Raw genomic sequence first — 17,059 nt, forward strand, 5'->3', positions numbered from 1 at the left:
CCTTCTGGTTCCCACAGGGAAGCATTGAAGAAAATTCCTTTTTCAACAACTCACTTAATTTCCAATATTTATTTACAAAAATTACCCTATTAACGTATCTAACAAGGATTTAATAGAAAATACTTCGTTTTTATCGAAATCTTTGAAATTAAAAAAGGTATTCCACATGGTACCATATTCCCATAGTAAAGCAATGGGATGATTTTTACGGAAAAAACTCATTTAATTTCGGGTGTTTCTTTTAAAAAAGGGGCTAGTTTAGTTCATTCTCGCAAGTATAGTCGGAAATACCTCGTTTTTATAGAACTCCTTCATATGAAATCAGTGAATCGACATGTCATTAGATTCCCATAGTAAAGCATAGGGAGGATTCCCATAGTAAAGCAATGGGTGAATTGTTCTTGAAAAAACTCACTTAATTTCCGTTATTTGTTTACAAAATCTTGCCCATTTACTTTATTCACACATATCTACTGGGAAACACTTCATTTTTAACGAAATCCCTGAAACTAAAAAAGATATTCCACATGGTACCATATTCCCATAGTAAAGAAATGGGGTGATATTTGTGGAAAAAACTCATTTAATTTCGGCTGTTTCTTTAAAAAAAGGGGCTAGTTTAGTTCATTCTCGCAGGTATAGTCGGAAACACTTCGTTTTTATAGAAATCCGTCATAAGAAATCAGTGAATCGACATGTGATTAGAATCCCATAGTAAAGCATAGGGTTAAATTGTTCTTGAAAAAACTCACTTAATTTCCGATATTTCTTTACGAAATCTTGCCAACTGACTTTCTTCACGTAGATTTACTGGGGGACACTTCATTTTTAACGAAATCCGTGAAATTAAATAAGATATTCCACATGGTACCATATTCCCATAGTAAAGCAAAGGGGAGATTTTCACGGAAAAAACTCATTTAATTTCGGGTGTTTCTTTTAAAAAAGGGGCTAGTTTAGTTCATTCTCGCAGGTATAGTCGGAAACACTTCGTTTTTATAGAAATCCTTCATATAAAATCAGTGAATCGACATGTCATTAGATTCCCATAGTAAAGCATAGGGTTGAATTGTTCTTGAAAAAACTCACTTAATTTCCGTTATTTCTTTACAAAATCTTGCCCATTTACTTTATTCGCACAGATCTACTGGGAAACACTTCATTTTTAACGAAATCCCTGAAACTAAAAAAGATATTAAACATGGCACCATATTCCCATAGTAAAGCAATGGGGTGATTTTTGTGGAAAAAACTCATTTAATTTCGGCTGTTTCTTTAAAAAAAGGGGCTAGTTTAGTTCATTCTCGCAGGTATAGTCGGAAACACTTCGTTTTTACAGAAATCCTTCATATGAAATAAGTGAATCGACATGGAATTAGATTCCCATAGTAAAGCATAGGGAGGATTCCATAGGAATAATGGGAAATCAGTTTCTTATTTAAACTTAATTTCTGCTGAAAACTTGATGATAATATGTTAATATACCTATAAATAAGCTGTATTAAACGTTCAATTCGTTTTATGATTGAAATCCTTGAGTATAATTTCAGATGAGATTAGTGTGAAAAATGGCAAAATCAAAGATTTTTGTTGTAAAATGCAGAAAATGCTACGCTTTTTCTGAAGTCGTTCTGGGTCCCATAGGGAAGCATTGAAGAAATTTGTTTTCTCAACAACTCACTTAATTTCCAATATTTCTTTACAAAAATTACCCTATTAACGTATCTATCAAAGATTTAATAGAAAACACTTCGTTTTTATCGAAATCTTTGAAATTAAAAAAGATATTCCACATGGCACCATATTCCCATAGTAAAGCAATGGGGTGATTTTTACGGAAAAAATTCATTTAATTTCAGTTATTTCTTTACAATATCTTGCCCATTTACTTTATTCACAAAGATCTACTGAAACACTTCATTTTTTCCGAAATCCTTGAAACTAAAAAAGATACTCCACATGGAACCATACTCCCATAGTAAAGCAATGGGGTGATTTTTCTGGAAAAAACTCATTTAATTTCGGGTATTTCTTTAAAAACAGGGGCTAGTTTAGTTCATTCCCGCAGATATAGTCGTAAACACTTCGTTTTTATAGAAATCCATCATATGAAATCAGTGAATCCAGATGTCATCAGATTCCCATAGTAAAGCACAGGGAGGATTCCCATAGTAAAGCATAGGGTTGAATTGTTCTTGAAAAAACTCACTTAATTTCCATTATTTCTTTACGAAATCTTGCCCACTTACTTTATTCACGCACAACAACTGGGAAACTCTTCATTTTTAACGAAATCCTTGAAATTAAAAAATATATTCCACATGGTACCATATTCCCATAGTAAAGAATGGGGTGATTTTTACGGAAAAAACTCATTTAATTTCGGGTGTTTCTTTTAGGAAAGGGGCTAGTTTAGTTCATTCTCGCAAGTATAGTCGGAAATACGTCGTTTTTATAGAACTCCTTCATATGAAATCAGTGAATCGACATGTCATTAGATTCCCATAGTAAAGCATAGGGAGGATTCCCATAGTAAAGCAATGGGTTGAATTCTTCTTGAAAAAACTCACTTAATTTCCGTTATTTCTTTACAAAATCTTGCCCATTTACTTTATTCACAAAGATCTACTGGGAAACACTTCATTTTTAACAAAATCCTTGAAACTAAAAAAGATATTCCACATGGTACCATACTCCCATAGTAAAGCAATGGGGTGATTTTTCAGGAAAAAACTCATTTAATTTCGGGAATTTCTTTAAAAACAGGGGCTAGTTTAGTTCATTACCGCAGGTATAGTCGTAAACACTTCGTTTTTATAGAAATCCATCATATGAAATCAGTGAATCGAGATGTCATTAGATTCCCATAGTAAAGCATGGGGAGGATTCCCATAGTAAAGCATAGGGTTAAATTGTTCTTGAAAAAACTCACTTAATTTCCGATATTTCTTTACGAAATCTTGCCAACTTACTTTATTCACGTAGATCTACTTGGAAACTCTTCATTTTTAACGAAATCCTTGAAACTAAAAAAGATATTCCACATGGTACCATACTCACATTGTAAAGCAAAAGGGTGATTTTTCTGGAAAATACTCATTTAACTCACATAAAAAACTCACATAAAAAACTCATTCGAGTTGTCATTAGATTCCCATAGTAAAGCATAGGGAGGATTCCATTGGATTAATGGGAAACCAGTTTCTTATTTAAACTTAATTTCTGCTGAAAACTTGATGATAATATGTTAATATACTTATAAATAAGCTATATTAAACGTTCAATTAGTTTTATGATTGAAATCCTTGAGTATAATTTCAGATGAGATTAGTGTCAAAAATGGCAAAATCAATGATTTTTGTTCTAAAATGCAGAAAATGCTACACTTTTACTGTAGTCCTTCTGGTTCCCCCAGGGAAGCATTGAAGAAAATTCTTTTTTCAACAACTCACTTAATTTCCAATATTTATTTACAAAAATTACCCTATTAACGTATCTAACAAGGATTTAATAGAAAACACTTCGTTTTTATCGAAATCTTTGAAATTAAAAAAGATATTCCACGTGGTACCATATTCCCATAGTAAAGCAATGGGGTGATTTTTACGGAATAAATTCATTTAATTTCCGTTATTTCTTTAGAAAATCTTGCCCATTTACTTTATTCACAAACATCTACTGGGAAACACTTCATTTTTAAGAAATCCTTGAATCTAAGAAAGATATTCCACATGGTACCATAATCCCATAGTAAAGCAATGGGGTGATTTTTTCTGGAAAAAACTCATTTAATTTCCGGTATTTATTTAAAAAAAGGGGCTAGTTTAGTTTATTCTCGCAGGTATAGTCGGAAACACTTCGTTTTTACAGAAATCCTTCATATGAAATAAGTGAATCGACATGGCATTAGATTCCCCTAGTAAAGCATAGGGAGGAATCCATAGAATTAATTGGAAATCAGTTCCTTATTTAAACTTAATTTGTGCTGAAAACTTGATGATAATATCGTCATGGCAATAGATTCCCATAGTAAAGCATAGGGAGGATTCCCATAGTAAAGCATAGGGTTGAATTGTTCTTGAAAACACTCACTTAATTTCCCTTAGTTCTTTACAAAATCTTGCCCATTTACTTTATTCACAAAGATCTACTGGGAAACAATTCATTTTTAACGAAATCGTTCAGACTAAAAAAGATATTCCACATGGTACCATACTCCCATAGTAAAGCAATGGGGTGATGTGATTTTTCTTTAAAAAAGTCATTTAATTTCGGGTGTTTCTTTAAAAAAAAAGGGGTTAGTTTAGTTCATTCTCGCAGGTATAGTCGGAAACACTTCGTTTTTACAGAAATCCTTCATATGAAATAAGTGAATCGACATGGCATTAGATTCCCATAGTAAAGCATAGGGAGGATTCCATAGGATTAATGGGAAATCAGTTTCTTATTTAAACTTTATTTCTGCTGAAAACTTGATGATAATATGTTAATATACCTATAAATAAGCTATATTAAATGATCCATTAGTTTTATGATAGAAATCCTTGAGTATAATTTAAGATGAGATTAGTGTCTAAAATGGCAAAGTCAAAGATTTTTGTTCTAAAATGCAGAAAATGCTACACTTTTTCTGAAGTCGTTCTGGGTCCCATAGGGGAGCACTGAAGAATATTCTTTTCTCAACAACTCACTTAATTTCCAATATTTCTTTACAAAAATTACCAAATTAACGTATCTAGTAAAGATTTAATAGAAAACACTTCGTTTGTAACGAAATCTTTGAAATTAAAAAAGATATTCAACATGGTACCATATTTCCATAGTAAAGCAATGGGTGTGATTTTTCCTGAAAAACATTTAATTTCGGGTCTTTCTGGAAAAAACGGGGCTAGTTTAGTTCATTCTCGCAGGTATAGTCGGAAACACATGTCTTTTATAGAAATCCTTCATATGAAATAAGTCAATCTACAATGTCATTAGATTCCCATAGTAAAGCATAGGTTGAATTGTTCTTGAAAAAACTCATTTAATTTCCGTTATTTCTTTACAAAATCTTGCACTTTTACTTTATTCCCGCAGAATTACTGGGAAGCACTTCACTTTTATCGGAATCCTCGAAACTAAAAAAGATATTGCACATGGTACCATATTCCCATAGTAAAGCAATGGGGTGATTTTTCTGGAAAAAACTCATTTAATTTCTGATGTTTCTTTAAAAAAAAGGGGCTAGTTTAGTTCATTCTCGCAGGCGTAGTCGGAAACACATCTCTTTTATAGAAATCTTTCATATGAAATCAGTGAATCGACATGTCATTAGATTCCCATAGTAAAGCATAGGGGGGGATTCCCATAGTAAAGCATAGGGTTGAATTGTTCTTGAAAAAACTCACTTAATTTCCGTTATTTCTTTACATAATCTTGCACATTTACTTTATTCCCGCTGAGCTACTGGGAAGCACTTCATTTTTATTGAAATCATTGAAACTAAAAAAGATATTCCACATGATACCATATTCCGATAGGAAAGCAATGGGGTGATTTTTCTGGAAAAAAGTCATTTAATTTGGGGTGTTTCTTTAAAAAAAGGGGCTAGTTTAGTTCATTCTCGCAGGTATAGTCGGAAACACCTCGTTTTTATAGAAATCCTTCCTATAAAATCAGTGAATCGACATGTCATTAGATTCCCATAGTAAAGCATAGGGAGGATTCCCATAGGAAAGTATAGGGATGGATTGTTCTGGAAAAAACTCACTTATTTTCCATTATTTCTTTACAAACTCTTGTCCATTTACTTTATTCACGCAGAAATACTGGGAAACACTTCATTTTTAACGAAATCCTTGAAACTAAAAAAGATATTCCACATGGTACCATATTCCCATAGTAAAGCAATGGGGCGATTTTTCTGGAAAAACTCATTTAATTTCGGGTGTTTCTTAAAAAAAAGGGACTAGTTTAGTTCATTCTCGCAGGTATAGTCGGAAACACGTCGTTTTTATAGAAATCCTTGATATGAAATAAGTGAATCGACATGGCATTAGATTCCCATAGTAAAGCATAGGGAGGATTCCATTGGATTAATTGGAAATCAGTTTCTTATTTAAACTTAATTTCTGCTGAAAACTTGATGATAATATGTTAATGTACCTATAAATAAGCTGTATTAAATGTTCAATTAGTTTTATGATAGAAATCCTTGAGTATAATTTAAGATGAGTTTAGTGTCAAAAATGGCAAAATCAAAGATTTTTGTTCTAAAATGCAGAAAATGCTACACTTTTTCTGGAGTCGTTCTGGGTCCCATTGATAAGCATTGAAGAAAATTCTTTTCTCAACAACTCACTTAATTTACAATATTTCTTTACTAAAATTACCCTATTAACGTATCTAATATCATAATTATCATAACTTGTGGAAGAAATCTTTTAGTTGTTTCACCTTTGGCTGTTTGCTCCCAAGATCTTTGCCAATGCTGGAAGAGCTTAGAGTAAATCTGTTTCATTTCGTTTTTTGGATCCTTAGCTAGATCGAGTGTTATATCCAGAATGGTGGTGGGAATTCCTCTTTTTATGCGGTATGCAAGGCCGCGACGAATAACCTCCAGGTCCAGAGGAAGAGTACCTGCTAAGACCTGCAGGGCAGGATTACTGACTGTGCGGCAAGATCTAGTCACGGTGAGTAGGATATTGCATTGAATTGTATGTTGTTTTGCTTTATTATGTGCGATGATATCACGAGGGAACCATATGGCTGCACCATAGCACACAGCTGGTAAGAAGATGGTTTTGTAAAGGACCATGGGCGTCCTCCTCTTCAAACCCCAGTCTGCTCTGCTAATTGTTAAGAATTAGCAGAGCAGATGAAGTAAGAATCTGCTAAAGATGAGGTAAGAATGTTAACCGGGAGTCAAAGGTTACTCCTAGATAATTGAGTTCTGTTTTGAGTTGCAATGTCTGCCCAGAGATTTTAATTTGGGGCGGTTCAAGGATCCTTTGAGGATAGTCTTCGTTTTTTCCCCAGAGATGACTAACTTGTGGTTGTTTGCCCAATTTTGGAGGATCGTTAAGGCAGGGGAGGCAATTTGCTCCAGCTGAGATCTAGAATCAGCTTTGATAAGGAGAATGAGGTCATCTGCATAGGCCATGCAGTCCACAGGACCTAGATCCATAAGAAATTCATCTAGTATTAAATTCCAGAAGTGTGGCCCAAGAACTGAGCCCTGTAGACACCCTCTTACAACTGAACGGGAGGTTTTCTGAAAATTTGTTTGAATAGTTACTGAATGGTTGAAGAGGTAGTTCTGGAGACAGCGGTAGAGATTGAGTGGAATATTGAGTTGATGTAATCTCCTGACAATGCTGGGCCACCAGATGGAATCGAAGGCACCAGCAAAGTCAATGGAGATAGCCAGTAGATATTTTTCTGTGGTTGAGTTTGCTATGTTGAGATTATTCATAGCGTCTTCAGTGGAGCATCCTGGCTTAAAGCCATATTGCTTTGGAGAGTCTAAGTTGGCTCTCTGGTAGTAGGTGGATAATCTGGATTGAAGGAGCCGCTCCATTACCTTTCCCAAGACCGGGAGAAGAGCAATGGGGCGGTAAGATTTGGGTAGAGTAGGATCTTTATCTGGACCTTTTAGGATGAGTCGACGCACCGCTTGTTTCCAAGAATCAGGGAAAATTCCTTTCGCAAGACGTTTGTTGAACAGTGCTAATAGGTGGTTTGAAAGATGTGTTGCGCTTTCTTGATGACCTCAGCCTCGATATTATCATGACCGGGGAATTTATTTATTTTTGTTCTGTCAAGTGCTTTATTCATTTCCTCAGAGGTGAAAGGAGGTTCTATTATATTGTTGGAGAAGGCCTGGTTGTCTTGTTTAATTTGCTTTTGTTCATCATTGATGGGACTCTCATCAGTCTGAAGTAGGGCATTCAGAATATTATTCATGGATTCAGCCCATGTATGTGTTGGATTGCCATCGGGAGTCAGGGTTGCATTTAACATCTCTCCCCTGGGTAGCTTGTTCATAACAATGCGATAAACGACCCCCCCCCCCAAGGATCTGCGTTACCAGTAGTTGTAACATGGTTCTGCCAAGACACTTTCTTTTTCTGCCGAAGGAGGCTTGTGTAGTCGTTACGATATCTTCTATATACTTCCCGTAGAGCCTGGACCTCAGCAGGAGGCCAGGAGTGCCTCGCTTTCTGGAAGGCTTTTCCGGCAGTGTGGACTTGGCGCCTTAGGTTTTCTAGTTCCCTGCACCACCAAGGGACTGCTTTTAGATGCTTCTGACGTTTTTTCATAGTTTTCTCACATGCTTGTGGATTGTGGTTGTTTAGAGGGAGAGGTGCTCCTGTGGATCAAGATGGTTTATTTGGGATGTGTCCATTTGTAGCTTTGATTTTATATTGTCCTTGAAGGCATTCCTATCAGCTGTTTTGGTTGAGTATCTAATGATATCGTGGTATATGGGAGGAGTACTATCAAGTTCTATTTTAGAAAAATGTGCATTTCTGTTTTGTAAAATTTCCCCTCTATTTACCGCTAAATTACCTATTCTTTTTCAGCTCCAATTTTGTTGGGGGGAAATAGCGGGGTTAGGGGGCAGCAGCCCCACCAAAAATTAAAAAAGAAGAAGTATTTATGTGTTCACTCGCAAAAAAAAGAAGCATTTATGTGCTCACTGGCATCAGAAATTATCGTTGTTAATGCTCACAAAATAGTCTAGTTATGTACGGGCGAGAAGAATCAGTGATTGCATTTTGTGTAAATTTTTGTTTCTTGGTTTTTTAAAAATTGCTTTTTCTTCATTTGTTTTCAGCCGCCATATTTGTTGCTGTGCCAAGTGCCGTCCGCGTGTCATTTCAAATCCACCAGGCGAGGAGAGGAAGGGGAACGCATGAGTGGGCGGAGTCACAACCCGTCAATCATTGCTTTGCCCTCTCCTCGCCGCCATTTTTGGTGGCTGTACCCGATATAAATATTTACCCATGAAGGTTCATATAATCAGGAGCGGATTAAGGTCGGTTGAGGCCCCAGGCGCAGAAGAAAATATTGGGCCCCTTAAAAAAGGGGAGAGACAGGGAAAATAAAAATACATGTTAACCATTTTTTTAAATAAATAAAAAATATTATGTACTATTAATGTTTTATTTCCAATAAATTTTGAATATAATATATGTATAATATAATTAATAATAGCATAATAATAATTAGAAAGTTTTGAACTAATAGTTGAACTAATATGTTCAACTATTAGTTGAACTAATATGTTCAACTAATGTGTTGGGGTTTTGCGTGGGCCCTTCAGAATTCGGGGCCCAGGGCGCGTGCCCAGTGCTCCCGCCGTTAAATCCGCCTCTGCATATAATACATACATAGACAAAATTTTAGACTAGTTTTTCGTATATATTTCATACTTTGGAATGGAACCCCTTTATTACTATGGGAGCCATAACTCGGTATTCGGGTCGTTTCTCAGGAGCGTAACCCGCGCGAATAGCGGGGTTTACTGTACATATGTTTATAAGAGTATCCCAGAAAGTTGAATCAAAGTTTATGCATTTTTATATTCCAAATATAGCTTGTGGAGAACATTTTTTTAAATTGGTGAGATTGATATTAGTGAATAAACTGTTAAAGTCAAATGTTTGTATTTGCTGACTACTGTTATTTTTTATTGCATTTATAATTAGCAAGTTATTATTTATGATAATAGTTTTATTTACTTTATTTAATATAGTTTTAAGAAAATTTTCTAATGTTTTACCTGGAATTAATATATATATATATGGTATATATATTAAAAATAATAAAATTATAAGTATTGCCTTAGAACCAAATTTTAATAAATTTATTTTTTAATTTTCAGTAAACATTTTAATATTTGTTTTTTCAAGTCTCTCAAAATCCACAAGGCATATGCTATTCACCTAAAAAAACATTCAGAGGTATATGGCTTATACCCTCCACTACAGCCAGTTTTTTTGTCTCAGACAGTTTTTTGAGTACTTACTGCATACTAATGCAATATATTTGACTCTTTCTTAATTGTCTTTTGCAATTTAAGTATACTTTACATTTCAAAGATATTGGAATCTTCTACTGGAAGATTGCATAATTGGAATCTTTTACTTCTACAGCAGCAAGGTGCTCGGAATTTCAAGGACTGCTGGGAGTCTTTATGGAGACATGTAAATATATGGGCTGGGTTAGGGTAACTAAGAACAGGTGCATGTACACTTGCATGTACATCAATGCTAGGAGTATAGTAAATAAATTTGAAAAAATTCAGGTGCTGGTCAAGATATTAAAGGCAAATATTGTTGGGATATCACAGCCATGGTGTCACTCAGATATAAGGAATGCAGAATTGGATTTTGGGGAGTACAATGTGTACAGACAGGGTAGGAAGGGAGGAGGGATTTTGCTGTTAGTCAAGAAACACACAAAATCTAAGGAAGTGCATCCAGTTGACATGGATGGACCGTGCAATGTTGACTCAGATTGGTGTGACATAAGCAATGGGAAAGCAAAATTGAGAGTGGGAGTGTGTTATAGGCTGAATGACTCTAATCAGTACAATAAACAACTGTACAGAGAGATATAGTGGGCAGTAATCAGATTGTCTTATAATTCAGGATTTTAACTTTAGCATTAGCATTAGTATTAGCATTAGTAGAGGCATTTGATGCAAGAAAGCAAGCTTATGCAGCATCAGCCAAAAAAAAGAAAAAAAAAAAACCCACTTCCATTTCACCCCTCTGTTCGTTCAAAATACCTGTCCAGCTGAGCCTTAAACTTATTTAGGCTATCAACCTCCACTACAAGGGATGGAAGTCTGTTCCACCAACCAACCACCAGCTGGCTAAAGGCAAATTTCTGCCCGTCTATCCTACATCTGTCTTTCCTCAATTTGAATTTATGCCCTCTCAGGTGATTATTCTGAGCTAGAGGAAGAATCCCATCAGCATTGAGCATGCTCAAACCATTCAAGGCTTTATACACCTCTATCAGATTACCTCGCTGGTGCCTAGTCTCCAGACACTGTAATTTGCAAAACTTAAGCCTTTCTTCGTAAGAGCACCCCTTTGTTCCATTCACTAATCTTGTTGCCCTTCTCTGTACTCGTTCCAGCAGCTCTACATCCTTCTTGAAATGAGGCCTCCTGACCTGTATACAGTACTCTAGGTGTGGCCTGACCATTGCCTTATACAAGGGAATAATCACCTCCTTCTCCCTGCTGGAAAAATTCCTGTATATCATTGACAATACTCCATGAGCAACTCTTGCAGCCCGTCTGCACTGCTCAGAGAACTTCATATCTGCCTGCACAACCACCCCCAAGTCCCTTTCATTCTCTACCACTGTCAATGTAGTACCACAGAGTTGGTACGTTGCTCTGGGGTTGCTGTTTCCCATGTGTAGTACTTTACATTTGTCAATGTTAAACTTCATTTGCCACCTCTCAGCCCATCTGCTCAACCTTTCCAGATCCTGTTGCAGCAGCATAGTGTCAGCAGTGTCTTTGACAACCCTGCCAACCTTTGTATCGTCTGCAAACTTGGACATTAAGCTTGCTATACCATCATCAATATCATTTATAAATACAGTAAACAATAATGGACCCAACACTGAGCCCTGAGGGACTCCACTAATAACATTAGTCCACGACGAGCAGTGTCCATTGATTACCACTCTCTGTCTTCTCCCCCTCAGCCACCCCTTTATCCACAGCAGCAATTTGCCTCCAATGTCACACTGCTCCAATTTGTGTAGCAGTCTTCCATGTGCAACAGTATCAAAAGCCTTTCTAAGATCCAAGTATATAATATCAAAGCTATTCCCTGCTTCCAGTTCTTTTGTGACTGCATCATAATATCCAATCAAATTGGTCAGGCAAGACTTCCCCTTAACAAAACCATGCTGTGTCTGAGCTATAACTGAAGTCTTGTCTAAATGATCCTGCAGTGCTTCTTTAACCAGTGCCTCCATTAATTTTCCTGGAACAGAAGTTAAGCTCACAGGTCTATAATTACTTGTGTCAGCCTTTGATCCTCCTTTATGAATTGGGGTGACATTTGCAAATTTCCAGTCTATGGGTACCTCCCCTGAGTCCAAGGAAGCTCTCATAATTATGGCTAAGGGTTTGCTTACTTCCTTTGCTGCCTCCTTTAATATAACTGGATAGATCCCATCCACCCCAGGTGCCTTTCTTGTGTTTATCTTCAACAGTTCCTCCTCCACTTTACTCCCAGTTATTTTAAAGATTCTGTAGCTTACTGCTAGAGTTGAATACACCTCTGGCATTCCCCTCGCTGAATAACTCCTCATGTGTGAATGTCGATGCAAAATATTCATTTAGTTTGTTAGCTACCTGAGCAAGGTCATCAACAGTTGACCCATCAATATCAAGTGGACCAATATGATTCATCCCCTTCCTTCTAGAGTTTACATAAGTAAAGAACTCACTCTTTGCTGTTTTTCTTTGCATCCCTTGCGAAGGATTTCTCGTAATCTGCCTTCGCCTGTCTAACCTCCTTTGTAACTTGGTTACAGATCAACTTGTATCTATCATAGGCTTCTGTGTCACGTGTTAATTTGTATGCATCCCATGCATTTTTCTTCTCTGCTATATATCTCATTAGTTCATCTGATATCCATTTTGGCCTAAACCTTGAACAATATTTCTTAGTTGGTATGTAAAGCCTAGTAGTTTCCAAGATAAGTTCTTTGAATGCTTCCCATTTTGAATTTGCTATTGGTAACATCATCAGTTGGTCCCACTCTATAGAATTTAAATACTGTCTCAGTCCATCGTAGTCGCCTTTACGGAAGCAATAACCCTTCCCTTTAACCCTAATGGTAGTTACCTCTTTGAGTAAATCCCACTTCAGCACACTGTGATCACTGCCACATAGTGGTTCATTTATCTGCAGATTCTTAATGCATGAAGAATCACTGCTGATAATCAAATCAAGAGTATTACTCCCTCTAGTTGCCTCCCGAACATGCTGATGTAGAAAACAACCATCCAATAAATCCACAAAAGCCCTGCTAGTGACCAGCCCCCAAATTCCAGTCAATATCTGGGAAATTAAAATCTCCCATTATAAGACTCTCTGATTTACTGGCCCACTCTATTTCCCTGTACAGTTTCTTATTATACTCATCAGAGTCATTAGACCTATAGCACACTCCTACTCTCAATTTTGATCTCCCAATGCTTATGTCACACCAAACTGACTCAACACTGCACTGTCCAGCGATGTCGACTGGCTTCACTTCCTTGGTTTTTATGTGTTTCTTAACTAATAGCATAACTCCTCCCCCCTTCCTATCCTGTCTATCCTTTCTGTAGACGTTGTACTCCCCAAATTCCAGTTCTGCATCCCTTATATCTGTGTCACCACGTCTCTGAGATCCCAACAATATCTGGCTTTGATGCTTTGAGCAATACCTCAAATTCATCAAATTTATTTACTAAACTCCTAGCATTGGTGTACACGCAAGTATACATGCACCTGTTTCTATTCTTAGCTACCCTAACACAACCCATGTGTTTACTTGTACTGCAATGGCTCCCAGCAGTCTCTGAAATATCATGCATCTTGTTTTTCAGGCTTCTGCTCATTCTAATAGAAGCAGTGCAAGAATCTCTTTCACCTCTGCCAGTGGCTACTGTCAATCTATTGGTCTTTGTCTCCCCCCAAGCTAGCAGTTTTCCGACCCACCTAACACTGCCTCGATAGCATCAGAAAATATTCTTGCACCCTTTCTATTTAAGTGTATCCCATCCCTGTAGAATCAATCTCTCCTGTTAACAAGTACAGTCCAGGCTGAAAAAAAGTCTACCCCTTGAGCCTTGCACAATCTTTCCAGGGGCGAATTGATTGACAAGGGCTCTCATCATATACTCCCTCCTATCGTGTCTGGGCAGAATTGCAGACACTTTCAAATTCAACCCTAATTCTCGACTTTTGTTCAACAGTGACCTGTACTTATTAAGTAATTCTGCCGATCTCCTACTCTTAATATCATTAGTGCCAATGTGTACAACTATATCACCTTTTGTGCCCTTAAAAGATGATATTCGCTCTACGTCATCAACCTTTCCTGGCAGACATACCCTGTTCCTGTTCCACCTATCCTTTTTACAAAGCATGTTTCTCGTTTCCCTAACAATAGAGTCACCAACAACTACTAGTTCCTTCGGGACCAGCGCATTCTGCCTTGGGGGTTGCCTCTGTGTCACGTGATGCCCAAGTGCAACTCTGGCGTTGATGTGGGCAGCTGAGAGCTTGATGGGCCCCTCAATTTAGTTTCTTCGAGGGCATCCACCCTGTCCTTCAAGCTCTCATATAGGCCCACAAGAATGCTGAGTTGTTGCCTGATATCGATACACTCCTTGCATCGCGCGCACACAAAGACATCCCCCATGGCGGTATCATGTCTCGTACCCGATTGCTCTGCAAACATCAAGCAAACAGTGCATCCCAGTGCAACTTCCCAAATATAGCACAGAACTTGTGGATTGATCACTCGCACACTAGCAAGATTCTTGTGGATTCATTGGATGGTTGTTTTCTACAGCAGCATGTTTGAGATGCAACCACAGGGAGTATATACTCTCGATATGATTATCAGCAGTAAGTATCCATGCATTAAGAATCTACAGATAAAGGAACCACTAGGTGACAGTGATCACAGTGTACTGATGTGGGATTTACGTAAAGATGTAACTACTATCAGGGGGAAAAGGGAAGGGTTTTTGCTTTCATAGAGCTGACTACAGTGGTCTCAGACAGTTTTTAAATTCTATACACTGGTAACATCATCAGTTGGTAACTGATGATGTTACCAACAGCAAATTTTAAATGGGAAGCATTGAAGGAAATAATCTTGGAAGGGAGTGGTAATCAGTGGATATTGCTCTTCGTGGACTAAAGTCACTAGTGGAGTACCCTACACCGGTGTTGGGCCCATTATTGTTTTCTGTATTTATCAATGATATTGATGAAGGTATATCAGGCTCAATGTTCAAGATAGCAGACGATACAAAGGTTGGTAGGGTTGTTAATGATGGCAATCACAGTATGCTACTGCAACAGGAACTAGAAAATTTGAGTAGATGGGCTGAGCAATAATTGCAGAGAATATGAACTGTGCGATAATACACTCAGGATAGTCAAAAATGAAAAAGACTTGGAAGGGTAACCGTGAAGTTTTCTGATCAGTGCAGATAGGCTGCAAGAGTAGGTCATGGGGTCTTGTCAATGATATACAGGAACCTTTCCAGCAGGGATAAGGAGGTGATTATCTCCTTGTATGGTCAGGAATGGTCATGCCGTAACTTGAGAACTGCATATTTTGGTCTGGAGGCCTGATTTTAAGAAAGATGTAGAGCTGCTGGAAAGAGTACAGAGAAGGTAATGAGATTGGCAAGTGGAAATGACAAGATTGGGTTGCTCTTACCAAGAAAGGCTTAAATTCTGCACATTGCAGCATCTGGAGACTAGGCACCTGCTATGTGATCTAACTGAGGTATATAAGGCCTTGAATGGCTTGAGCAAGCTCAATGCTGATGGTATTCTTCCTCTTGTTCAGATTATGCACCTGAGGTGACATAAATTCAAATTGAGGAAAGACAGTTGTAGAACAGATTTTTGGAAATTTGCCTTTAGCCAGCTGGTGGCTGATTGCTGGAACAAACTTCCATCTGTCATTGTGGAAGTTGACAGCTTAAATAAATTCAAGGCAGAACTAGACAAAATTTTGGAGTGAATGGCTGGGTGAAATGGGACGGTTTTTTTTTTTCGTTGGCTGATGCTGTAGAGGCTTGCTTTCTTGCACCACATGCCTCTACTAATGCTAATATTGCTGTTGTAGTCTTATTTTGTATGGATCAATAAGCTAGATTTGCTACTTAGTGCATTGACCTCTTTGTGGAGACGCTTCGTAAAAATTTGACCCAGTATTGCCCTATTCTAAAGGAAGAGCTGCTTTAATGGAGAAGTATATTGCTATTCATTATATATTATGGATACTTATCACTGGTTTGTTAAGGTATGTCATGTTTGTGGAGATGATTCACCAAAATCTAAATTAGTATAGAACTGTTATTAGCACAGAAATGAGATGTATCCAATGGATATATCTCATTCGCTTTTTTGATCTACCCAATACAGTCCCAAAGAAACAGATGAAATCACAGTATAGGGGCTCACATCTGGTGAGTATGGGCTTGGCAAACCCAGGGCCCTGAGCTGGATATCATCATTCTCTTTCTTGGTGATTCCTTTCTACTTCTGACACACTCTCTCTCTCTCTCTCTCTCTCTCTCTCTCTCTCTCTCTCTCTCTCTCTCAGGGTAACTCAGGGAATTTTTTTTTTTTTTTTCTTTTGGCTGGTGCAGCATAAGCCTCAGGCTTCCTTGCATCATATGGCTAATAATAATAATGGTAATAATAATACACTTTAAATAAATAGCAATATACTTTCCATTGGAGAAGTTATTTTTATTTGGAGTAGTGCAATACTGAGGCAGCTTGTGGTAAGTTTCTCAAAAACATGACATCAATGGACATACTTCCATAAAATGAGGCTATGCCTTATTTGTAAAATTATTTTATAGCTTATCTTCTAGTATGAATCTGAGATATTGCTGGTTATAAATCTTATTTGAAGACAGCATATTTTGGGTGATGTTTAATTTTCCAAATGCCTGCAAGGTAAAACAAGATTGCCTGAGATTTTTTTTTTTTTAGGAGCATTAGCAACTTGTTCCTGCCTGAAATTAAATGAAATTAAGATTAACTTAAAAATAATATTAAAAAAAATATAAAAATGGTACCTAATGTTGTAGATCCTAGGACTTTAACTAGGATCAGCAGATTCAAAGGGTCAGCAGCCAAAACCGTAGGAGCCACAGCAATGGGCAAGGTCTCTGATAATGATATCCTCAAATAGGCCTATGGAGCTGGGTAAATCCATATTCAAGAAAATTAATACTCAAACACCAGCCAAGTAATTAAATGTTTAATGAAATAAAATAAAGTAA

The sequence above is a fragment of the Mastigoproctus giganteus genome, chromosome 12 (assembly GCF_048544385.1).
Source record: "Mastigoproctus giganteus isolate SK-2022 chromosome 12, ASM4854438v1, whole genome shotgun sequence".
Classification (NCBI taxonomy): Eukaryota; Metazoa; Arthropoda; class Arachnida; order Uropygi; family Thelyphonidae; genus Mastigoproctus; species Mastigoproctus giganteus.